We start from the raw sequence: 11,422 nt of genomic DNA on the forward strand, positions 1-11,422 counted from the left end.
CATTAGATCCCCATTTTCATTTCTTATCACTACACCTGCTCCCATTCTCCCTTCTTCTAGTTTTAATGCTGCATCCCAATTTGCTTTTATTTTGCCAGTTGCAGGAGCTGTCCATCGACACAGACCTCTCTGCCTTGTTCCACCCATTTGGCACCTTTCATTTTGTTTCTGAACTTGTTGAAACTCAGATAGGCTGGCTATAGCTTGGCTGAATATCACATCAGGCCCTTCAAATTTATTCTCAAAAACAAAGAAATTTCGCCTTAACCAAATCCTCCTCAACACTACAGCCATAAGCTCCAATTCCTCTTCCTGCAACTTTTCACACCAGTCTGCCCATAACTCTTGCATATCTCTTTCAGTAGATGCCCACTTCTGCACTGGGCTTGCTTTGTCTGCCCATACATCCATAGCCCCACCACAGCTCCATAGAGCATGTGTAACTGTTTCCTTTTGTAATTTGCATATTGGACAGAAAGAATCCCTAACCACCTTCCTGCAAGCCAGATTCCACTTTGTTGGTAAGCAATTATTCAGTGCTTTCCAAACAAACATCTTCACTACTCCAGGAATGTTCAATTTCCATACATTCTTCCAGATGACTGTTACACCATTCGATGCTTCCCCCTTTCCTCTATGCTTTCTACTCATCTCTAAGTGGTATGCACTTTTTACATTAAACTGTCCATTTTTTGTGGGGGCCCATATTAACTTATCTGGTTTACCAGAGGGACTAATTGGTAGACTGCAGACTAATTTTGCCTCATCTTCATCAAGAATTTCCTTTATCATCTCCTCTCTCCATGTCTTAGTAACCCCATCAATTAGAACTTTAACCTTTGCATCAGCTGGTAAAGAGTGCCTGGGAGATTGAATTTTGAAAGTAGACAGCTTAGGTATCCACCTATCACCCCATATATTGATATTTTCCCCATCACCAACTCTCCACACCAATCCTTCATTTAATAAATCCAAGGAACCCCATAAGCTTCTCCACAAAGTTGAAGGCCTGTAACCCAAACTTGCATCTAGTAGTTTCCCATGCCTGAAATACTTCTCTCTCAGTATTCTTGCAGCCAAAGATTGTGGATTCACTAGCACTCTCCAGCATTGTTTGGCCAAGAGAGCCTTATTGAAACTCTCAAGCTCTCGGAATCCCAAACCACCACCATGTTTCCAGACCCCTATCTTAGACCAGCTTCTCCATTATATTTTATTATCCTCTTTCTTATAGCCCCACCAAAACTTTGCCATCTGTGCTGCTATCTCCTTACATAACTTCTTTGGAAGTTTAAACACACTCATGTAATAAGTGGGAATGGATTGTATAACTGCCTTTAGCAATACTTCCTTCCCTGAGGGAGACAAAAATTGATTTTTCCAGTTTTGAAGCTTCTTCCACACTTTGTCCTTGATGACTCTAAAAGAGTTATACTTCGATCTACCAACTGTGATTGGCAGACCCAAATATTTTTCACAACAACTCTGCTGTCTAGCCCCCATCTCTCTTATAATACCTTCCTTCACAGAAGCTTTGACTTTGGGACTAAAAAACACAATGGTTTTCTGTTTGTTGAGGCTCTGACCTGAAGCTGCTTCATAAGTCCCAAGAATGTCCATTATCTTCCTCCATTCCACCCAACTAGCCTTACCAAAAATGATGCAATCATCTGCAAATAACAGATGGGTAACCCTTAAGCCTCCTCTAGCCACTGCCACACCTTTTAGTTCTGAACCATTTTCAGCCTTGTTAAGCAAAGCACTTAGACCTTCAGCACACAAAATGAACAAGTAAGGAGATAATGGATCTCCTTGTCTTAATCCTCTTGAAGGCACAATAGTCTCCCCTGGCTTGCCATTAACTAAAACAGCATATGTGACAGATGATATGCACTTCATTATCCACCCAATCCACCTTTCACCGAAACCCATTTTCCTCATTATTGCCTCAAGATAGCCCCATTCTACCCTGTCATAGGCCTTAGAAATATCCAGTTTTAAAGCCATACTCCCACCCTTACATCTTTGCCTTGAATTCATAGAATGAAGCACCTCATAGGCTGCAATCACATTATCTGAGATTAACCTCCCTGGTATGAAGGCACTTTGGCTCCTTGAGATAATAGCATCCATAACTTTCTTTAATCTGTTGGCAAGGGTCTTTGCTATAAGCTTATACAATACATTGCACAAGCTTATTGGTCGAAAATCATGGACAGTTTTTGGCTCACTTACTTTGGGTACAAGGGCTATATAAGTATAGTTAAGAGCAAGATTCATCTCTCCTCCATTAAGAAACTGAAGCACAGCATTACATACATCATCACCAACAATGTGCCAAAAGGATTGAAAGAAACAGGCTCCAAACCCATCTGGTCCTGGGGATTTAAGAGGTCCCATCATTTTCAAAGCATCTTCCACCTCCTCTCTTTTGAAAGCTTTTTCTAGAAAATCATTCATCTCACAAGTAACATTTTCCTCAACTGTAATTGTGCATTTACTGATCATATCTTCCTTTGGCTTAACACTCTTATACACAGCTGTAAAATGTTCATGAAAAGCTTTCTCAATCTCTTCTTCCCCTTCTTTCAAGAAGCCTCTACTATCAACCACTGTACAGATCATGTTCCTTCTTCTTCTCTGGTTTGCACACTCATGAAAAAACCTTGTATTCTTATCACCAAGGCTATACCAGTTTCTTTTTGCTCTCTGCCTCCATTTGATATCCTCCTGCTCCAACAAACCTCCTACTTGCTTCTGTAGGCTCTTCAACTCTTCTATGTTATGATGCCCCAGATCTTCTTGAACTTCTTTTATTTTGCTTGTAATCTGGTCTATTTCCCTTGTTCTCTCTTTTTCTTTTCTTCTGAAACTTCTAATTAACATTCCACTGCAGAATTTCAACCTTGTCTGCACCTTCTTGACAGAATCAATTGACTGCTGTCCCCTGACCCATTCTTGTTTTATTTTCTCTTCACAATCTTCTTCTTTCACCCAGCTTGCCTCAAATCTGAAAGGAAAATGCCCCCTTCTCTGTCTAACCTCATTTCCTTTTGTCAAAACCAATAGAGGTAGATGGTCTGAGCTCCTAGCTGGCAAGCCCTGTACACTAGCATTCCTGAACATGTCCCTCCATTTATTGTTTGCAACACATCTATCTAACCTCTCCTTTGTAAAAGAGTGGTCATTATGCCTGTTACTCCATGTATAAAAACCATTTCTGCATCCCAGGTCATACAGCATAGTATCCTCCAAAGCTTTTCTAAATTGATTCATTTGAAGTTCAGCTCTTTGTCGACCCCCTACCTTTTCAGTTTGAACAATAATCTCATTAAAATCTCCTACCACACACCATGGTTCCTGTTCTCTAGGTTTTAACCTCCTCAGTAGATCCCAAGAAAACATCCTCTTCCCTGTCTCAGGATGACCATAGAACCCAGTGAATAACCACTTTGTGTCTTGTCCCTCCTCTTTAACCTCAGCATTAATATGCCAAGTAGAATAGCTCATAATTTCCACTTCCTCACTATTTCTCCAATACAAAGCCAATCCCCCTTTCTTCCCCACTGAATTTACAACAAAACATCCTTCCATACCAAGTCTTCTTTTCAATCTTTCTAGTTTACTTGCTTTACTCATGGTTTCAACCAAAAACACCATGTTGGCCTTATTCTCCCTTGTCAACAGACAAAGGTCTTGAACTGTCCGAGGGTTGCCAATCCCTCGGCAGTTCCAGCTGATAATATTCATAATGCTAGGCGGGGCTGCTCAGCAGCCACCGCCCCCAACCTTTCCTTTTCAGGAACCTGCATCCCATCCAACCTAAGTTTCTTGACATCTTCTGAACTCTCCTCCCTTTCTACCCAATCTGACCCTCTTTTCTTTAAAGCATTTGAGAATTTCATCTTACCTGAGGGTGGTCTACCTCTTGCCCTTCTCTTCCAACTAGCCTTCTTCCCTTCATGCATAGTCTCCTTACTCCCTTGAACTGCCTCCACCACCATCTCCTCCCTTCTTTCTTCTTCTTCACCTTGCACAGCTAAGTTGACTAGGATCAGTTGATTGTCCTGCTCCTCATTCTGACTAGACTTCCCCACCTCTCTCTCAACCTCTTTAACTACCTCATGAATCATTATGTTATTTTTCCCCCTTCCTCCCACACTCCCTTCCACCCCTTTTCCTTCCACATTGCTCCCTTCATCCTCCTTCTCCCCCTCCTGTCCATCCATAGAAACCCCCACATCTTTTGAGCCTGTGAAAGATCCTTGAGTATCATCACTACCAGACTCAGTAGATACAGATTCTCTCTTCCTATCCATCCATCTACGATTCCCTGGGATAGCTCTCATCCAAACACCATATTGCAAATCCCCTCCCTTCGACCCTTGCCTTCCCTTCTGTTCTTCCCCACAGCCCCCCTTACCATGTGCAATTCTACCACAATAATAACAGAATTTTGGTAATTTTTCATACTGGAAAGGAATCCACATTCTCTTCCCATCCACATCAATAGTTCGACCCCTGGCCAAAGGCTGCTTCAAATCACATTCAATTCTTACCCTCAGCACTCTACCCCAAGCTACACCATCCTCCTGAACATCAATCTCTCTAACCAACCCTACAGAATCACCTATCTGCTTCCCCATCTCAATTGTCATGCAACTCAATGGTAAATTAAGCATATGAATCCAGAAGCTAACCTTATCGAAGCTTATTAGATGTGGTTGTGTATCACCATCGTAGTCCTTTAGCACAAACAAGTAGTTGTCAAAAAACCAGGGACAGCCTCCCATAACTTTCACCTTATCCTTCTTCGATACAAAGGTAATAATGAAACTGTTATTCCCAATTTCCTGAAATTCCATTTGTTTCTCCACCTTCCATATTTTCTCCATTGTAGATCTAACCACCTCCCTCCCTATCTTCCTTTCTGAGCATATCTTCCCCACTACACTCCTCTCTCCCTTATCTCGAGCTTTCTCCATAGAAATACACTGCACTCCCACCGGCGTGTTCTCCTCGTCACTCAACTTCAGTCGCTCCCAAATCCTTGCCATTTCCTCCATAATCAAACCTCTGCCTGCCTCAGCACACAGAGACACTCCCGCCTTCGTCTACAGCAGCAGCAACCACCGTAGAGTTGAAACGGACTAACAAACTCCCATCCCTCGTTTTCAGAGAAAACGGTTAGAGAGAGAGACTCGCTTTTTTTATTCTTCTGAATGAATGTTCCAAGTGTTTATTGGTGTTCCTCTTTATGACACTTTCATTTGAGCAAAAATAATTACACGCTCTGCGTGCTCGATTAACAGTATTAATTAAAGTAAATTTATAAATTAATATAATTTAATATGATATAATAAATTTAAATTTTTAAAAAATTAATTTTATAATTTAATATATCCCTTCAAATCATGTTAATTTATATAATATTTTTATGATTAAAATATTTATTCTCTATTTTTTCAAAATATAAAATTGTCAAATCACACGGTATATTAAAGGAGTTTTGCTATATACAAGCACAATTACGCACTAATCTGTGTACCAATACTGATTTATTCATACTTAAAATTTAAATTAACAACTTTTTCAATAAAATCTAATTTTTGACCAATCACATCATATTTGTGCACAAATTAGTGAACAATTGTGCTTGCAACTATACTTTTCCATATTAAATATGTATCTTTCTCTCTCCTCATGTTAAAAAAAATAATTATATTTAAAGATTCAAATAAAAATAACTCTTTCTTTAAAAAGAACCATCTCCAAGGGTAGGATTGAATTTGGTCTGGTCTGGTCGATCCGCAAAACCGGTCTAGGGTTTCTCCACTCTGGACCAGACCAAAATGCTATAAGGACCGGTCCGTTCCGATCGGCCCGTCGGTCCAATCTTATACCATATGGGGCCATTGGCCCAATCTATGATTATATGTATTTAAGCCTAACAATAAAATTTCACTAATATTTTATCTAATTTTGAGTCAAAAAATATCAAAAAAAGATTTGAAAGAAAAATAAAAATAATTATAAAAGAAAAATTATTTATATACAATAAATTTAAATAAAAGATTTTACTAAAAAAAATAAAAAAAAGTAAGAAAAACTGAAAAATACCCATGAATTGCAAAACACTCATGACTTAATGTCTAAATTAATGTCTTGCAAAAAACCCATGACTTCATCAAAACCTCATCAGGCACCACTTTTACATCCTAAAAAAATAAAAAATCCAATCGTTCATGTCAGATCCTCACCTACACAGAATTAATATTTATGTCAAATGAAATTTAGTACATCTAATTCTATGCCAACTAAACATCTATATTTCAAAAAAAAAAAAAAGTTAAAGAGTACATCTAAATTCATAACTAAACATCCAAGAGTCCAAATAAAGGAAAAAAAAGTTAAAAAATCAAAAAAAAGTTAAGCAAATAACTCAAAAAAATATTACAATTTACAATCCATGCATCTAGGCTTCTAGCCATAGGCCCATAACCCACCTACTAATAAAGTGATATTACAAATTACAAATAACTAAATAATAACTAATACAAATAAGAAATAACTAAGATTTAATCTCCAAACAACAAATACTTGATCTTGTCAAAGCTTTTATCACCAAATGAAATGCTGCTACCATATAGTTGCTATCATAGACCAATAAATTAATGAAATGAAATGTCACATTTTTTGGGTAATGCCAAATAGGAACACAAAAGTTCAATGGGAGACATACAAAAGTAAACTAAATTGAACAAGTCATAATTTAAGAAAATAATCTAAAATTTTAAAGAAAACAATTCAAGTTCTCACATCATGAATTTGCATTGGATGTAGATATTGTATTTGACGCCTCCATAGAATTTTCACTCTCTTGAGCAAGTGCTATACAATAAAGGAAAAAAATAATTTATATAAATTTAAAAAACATATATAAATCATAAAAGTTATAAAATAAAGTAAATAATAAACATACTTGACCGGTGCAAAACTGCAAGTGTACAGTATCGTAGTTTTATAGTAAAGTAATAAGTAGAGTATCGTCCTCAGGGATTGGTACCTTACTCTTGCCAAATACCAAAATTATGCTAATCTCAATTTTATCTAGAGGAATCGCTAAGGTTTTTGTAGTAGCAATTAAAACTAGATCAACTCAAGAGAAATAAGCAAAGAAAATAAAACTGACTTTCAAAGATCAAATTCAATGGGGAAGAAACCTTCTACGAAATCGATTTCACCATAATTCTTCACTATGCTTTTCTCATCCAGCTAATTTAACTTAAACCTCTTTTGTCTATTAGCAAATATCTAATTCATCCAAAAGCCTCTTTCGATAGTCAATTGGAAGTGATTCTAGTTTATCAATTCACACAAGAGTATGCAAATTAAATAATCAAGAACGCAATAAGACCAATGATTTAATTACTACACAGGTTCATACAAGTCTTTCGATCTCTATACTTACCTATGCTGAAATATCCAAGATCTACCCTATGATTCCCTCTTTCGATAGCAAATCACAAGATTAATAATCATCTAATCAATGGCCAGTTAATTAGAAGCATTAAACTCAGAATAAATCAGATAAACAAAGAGAGAATTGCATTAAATTAGCATGGACAAACAAGCATAGTTCGGAATTAGGTTACATCGTTTTCCTAGAAAGAAGAAAATTTAGCTCATACTAGAATTGGAATTCAACATAAACGAATTCACCATAATTGTTCTGAGAAGATGGGAAGAAGAAAATAAACACTGAAAAATCCTCCTTGCAGCCTCAACTGGTCGTCAAAAGCTCAAGAGAACGATTCAACGCCTTTCTCCCGTCCGTGCTCGTGTATGAATCCAACGTACGTGCAATAAATTGGAATTCCGTCTCCAAAACAAATGATTTGAATCCCTCTAGCTATGTTTTTCTCTCCCAAAGAGTGTTCTCCAGTCAAAACTCGCGGCTCTAGAGTGAAGAATGGCCTTTTATATGGTCCCACGGCAGAAAACCTAAAATCTGTCAAAATACGATGTTCACTCGAGCGGGGTGTCGAGCGCGCGTCGAGCATTCGACTCTGCCTGATTTCGCTCGAGCGTCCTATCGCGCGCACATCGAGCGTTCGACTCTGCCTGATTTCGCTCGAGCGGCCAATGTCTCTGCTCGAGCGATCTTCGTTTTTCAGCAACCCGCTCGAGCTCCCTGTCGAGCGGCAGTCGAGCGTTTGAATCTGCCTGAATTCGCTCGAGCGGCCAAAAGCCTCCGCTCGAGCGAACTTATAAAATCTGCAATATGAAATTTTGCAAGCCATCAAATACCCCCAAACTTACAACTTTGTTTGTCCTCAAACAAAAAGAAAAACAAATGATAGTTTAGGCAATATCAACTCGACCCCAAAGAGAAGTATCATCATTCACCAAGCTTTTATGAATTTAGATTTCATCTCTAGTATCTTACTCTTTTAACATCAAAGATAGCAAGAAAATCAATCAAAAATTTTGCAATTTGTCAAGCAAGAGTTAGGCGTTTACTTCAACCTAAAGCTAAGACCTTGAGTGTGTGTGTGATATAGTCAATTTAACCTCAAACTACCTGCAAACTCAGATAAAAGTAGAACAACCAAAATCAGAAGAATTCTCTTAAAACTTAACCCCATAAGTCCAATTTTCAGAAATCCTCTCCACTAATGTAGTCAACACCAAAATCAAAGATCAAAAGGTCTTTATTAAGGTTGTAATGATAGGCCACAGGGTGAGGGTTAAGAAAGAACTGGATATGGGAAATTAAATCAAACTGGGAAAATACTTAGTGAAAAGAACATTAAAAGAGAAACTCACATGATTCAAATCATAGCTCTTTCTTGGCAATATGCTCATACTTGTGGCATTATTATTGCTGTAATCACTGATGTAATACCAACACTTCCCTTAACAAAATTTGAGGTAATTCACTTTCCGCTTGGCGACTTCTTTTTCTTTTCTTTTCTTTTCTTTTTTTTTTTTTTTTTTTTTTTTTTATATCACTTCCTTTCTTCTTCTTCTTTTTCTTTGATCGAATAGAGCAAACATAATACGTTTCATCATGAAACCAATTTTCTCTTTTAAATGTAACTCTCCACCAAAGTATTTTCTCAAACTATCAACGGTAGATTCATTGTTTTTCAGGCTTAGAGCGGGCATGGTTTATGTAGTTTAAAGAATCAATAAAGGCTCATGAAGGCTCAAGGGGGTTGACTATGGAAACACACCATGTAATGATGGCATGACATTTAGGACGGCTGGGAAAGCTTTTTGGTTATGCCAAAGAAATGCCTAGATCATTTCTCTAATATTTGGTCTCAACTAGGATTTCGCCTCAAGGACCCATCAACTGATTCTAGAGCAAAGCAAAATCGAACCTCCCTCTTTCAATTAATTCAACTTCTTCTCTTCATAAGCAAAATGGAATAAGAGAAAACAACTATGTGCTCAATTGTGTTCAAGGTCAAAGATTTAAACGAAAGTACCCACAGAACTTCACTTGACATAAAAGAAATTTTTGAAAATTTTTCTCAAAACCATCTTCAATCACAAATTTCAGAGTCATAGAGAATTCAATCTTACTCCAATGCATGCTTGGTAAAAGAATCAAACAACCCATCAACAACCCAAAACTTAGAAAACAAGAGGATCAAATAATTATAGAAGTTTACACCCCCAAACTTAAACTAAACAATGTCCTCATTGTGATGCAAAAGTAAAAAGGATTGAAGAAATAAAGGAACTTCCCTGGTTTCATAGTGAACCTTCCGAGGTTTAAAAATTTTCCAGCTCTTTATTCTTGCTAAATACCTGCATCAAAAATTAATTTATTAAAACTTAAATAAATAAAGATAATAAAATAAATGAAAGAAAGAAAGATAGATATATGGGTTACCTCCCATAAGCGCTTGTTTTAAAGTCTACAGCCAGACTTTTCAATGATCATCAATTAGGATCTCCAAGAGGAATAAATGCATAGTTCCTCTCCATTTGCTCTCCATAGTAGTGCTTCAATCTCTGACCATTAACTCTGAAAATGTTCCCAGTCTTGTCCTTCAAATCTACTGCTCCAAAAGAGGAAACTTCATGAATTGTATAAGGTCCCGTCCATCTTGATTTCAACTTTCCCGGAAAGAGTTTGAGTCGTGAATTGAAGAGTAAAACTTGTTGTCCTGGAGCAAACTCTCGCCTAAGAATCTGTTTATCATGCCACTTCTTCGTCCTTTCTTTATAGATCTTGGCATTTTCATATGCATCATTCCGAAACTCTTCCATCTCATTCAATTGAAGAAGTCGCTTTTCACCTGCTGCCTTCAAATCAAAGTTAAACTTTTTCACAGCCCAATAAGCTTTATGCTCCAACTCTACAGGAAGATGACATGCCTTTCCAAACACTAATCGGTATGGAGACATCCCGATAGGTGTTTTAAAAGCTGTACGGTATGCCCACAAAGCATCATCAAGCTTCTTCGCCCAATCCTTTCTATTGATTTTGACCGTCTTCTCAAGGATGTTCTTGATCTCTCTATTTGAAATTTCAGCTTGACCATTAGTTTGAGGATGGTAAGCAAGTGCTATCTTGTGCTTCACACCATATTTAGACAGAAGATTCTCAAATAACTTGTTGCAAAAGTGAGTCCCTTCATCACTAATAATAGCTCGTGGAGTGCCAAATCTTGTGAATATGTTCTTGTGCAGAAATTTGAGCACTACCTTTGCATCATTTGTTGTTGTAGCAATTGCTTCCACCCATTTTGACACATAGTCAACTGCTAGCAAGATATAAGCAAAACCAAAAGAAGGAGGAAAAGGCCCCATAAAATCTATTCCCCAAACATCAAACAACTCAACTTCTAAGATACCTTTCAATGGTAACTCATGACGCCTTGAAATATTTCCCATACGTTGGCACCGGTCACAAGTTTTCACCAAAGTGTAACTATCACGAAAAATGGAAGGCCAAAAGAACCCACTTTGAAGTACTTTAGCTGCTGTACGGGTGGCTCCAAAGTGTCCTCCATATGATGAGGAATGACAATGATGGAGGATGTCTTGCATCTCTTCTTCCGGCACACATCTTCTCATGATTTGATCGGGGCATCTTTTGAACAACAAAGGCTCATCCCAAATATAGTGATTCACATCATGCAAAAATTTCTTACGTTGATGGTAAGTAAGATCAGGTGGTAAAACCTTACAAGCTAGATAATTAACAATATCAGCATACCACGGAAGCTTGATCTCACATGCAAACAACTGCTCATCAGGGAATGCCTCTTGGACCACTGAATCTAGTCTTTCTTCCTCTTGCTCTAACCGAGAGAGATGGTCAGCCACTAAATTTTCACTTCCCTTCTTGTCGCGAATCTCCAAATCAAATTCTTGAATAAGGAGGATCCAACGAATTAGC

The sequence above is a fragment of the Carya illinoinensis genome, chromosome 9 (genome assembly GCF_018687715.1).
Source record: "Carya illinoinensis cultivar Pawnee chromosome 9, C.illinoinensisPawnee_v1, whole genome shotgun sequence".
NCBI lineage: Eukaryota > Viridiplantae > Streptophyta > Magnoliopsida > Fagales > Juglandaceae > Carya > Carya illinoinensis.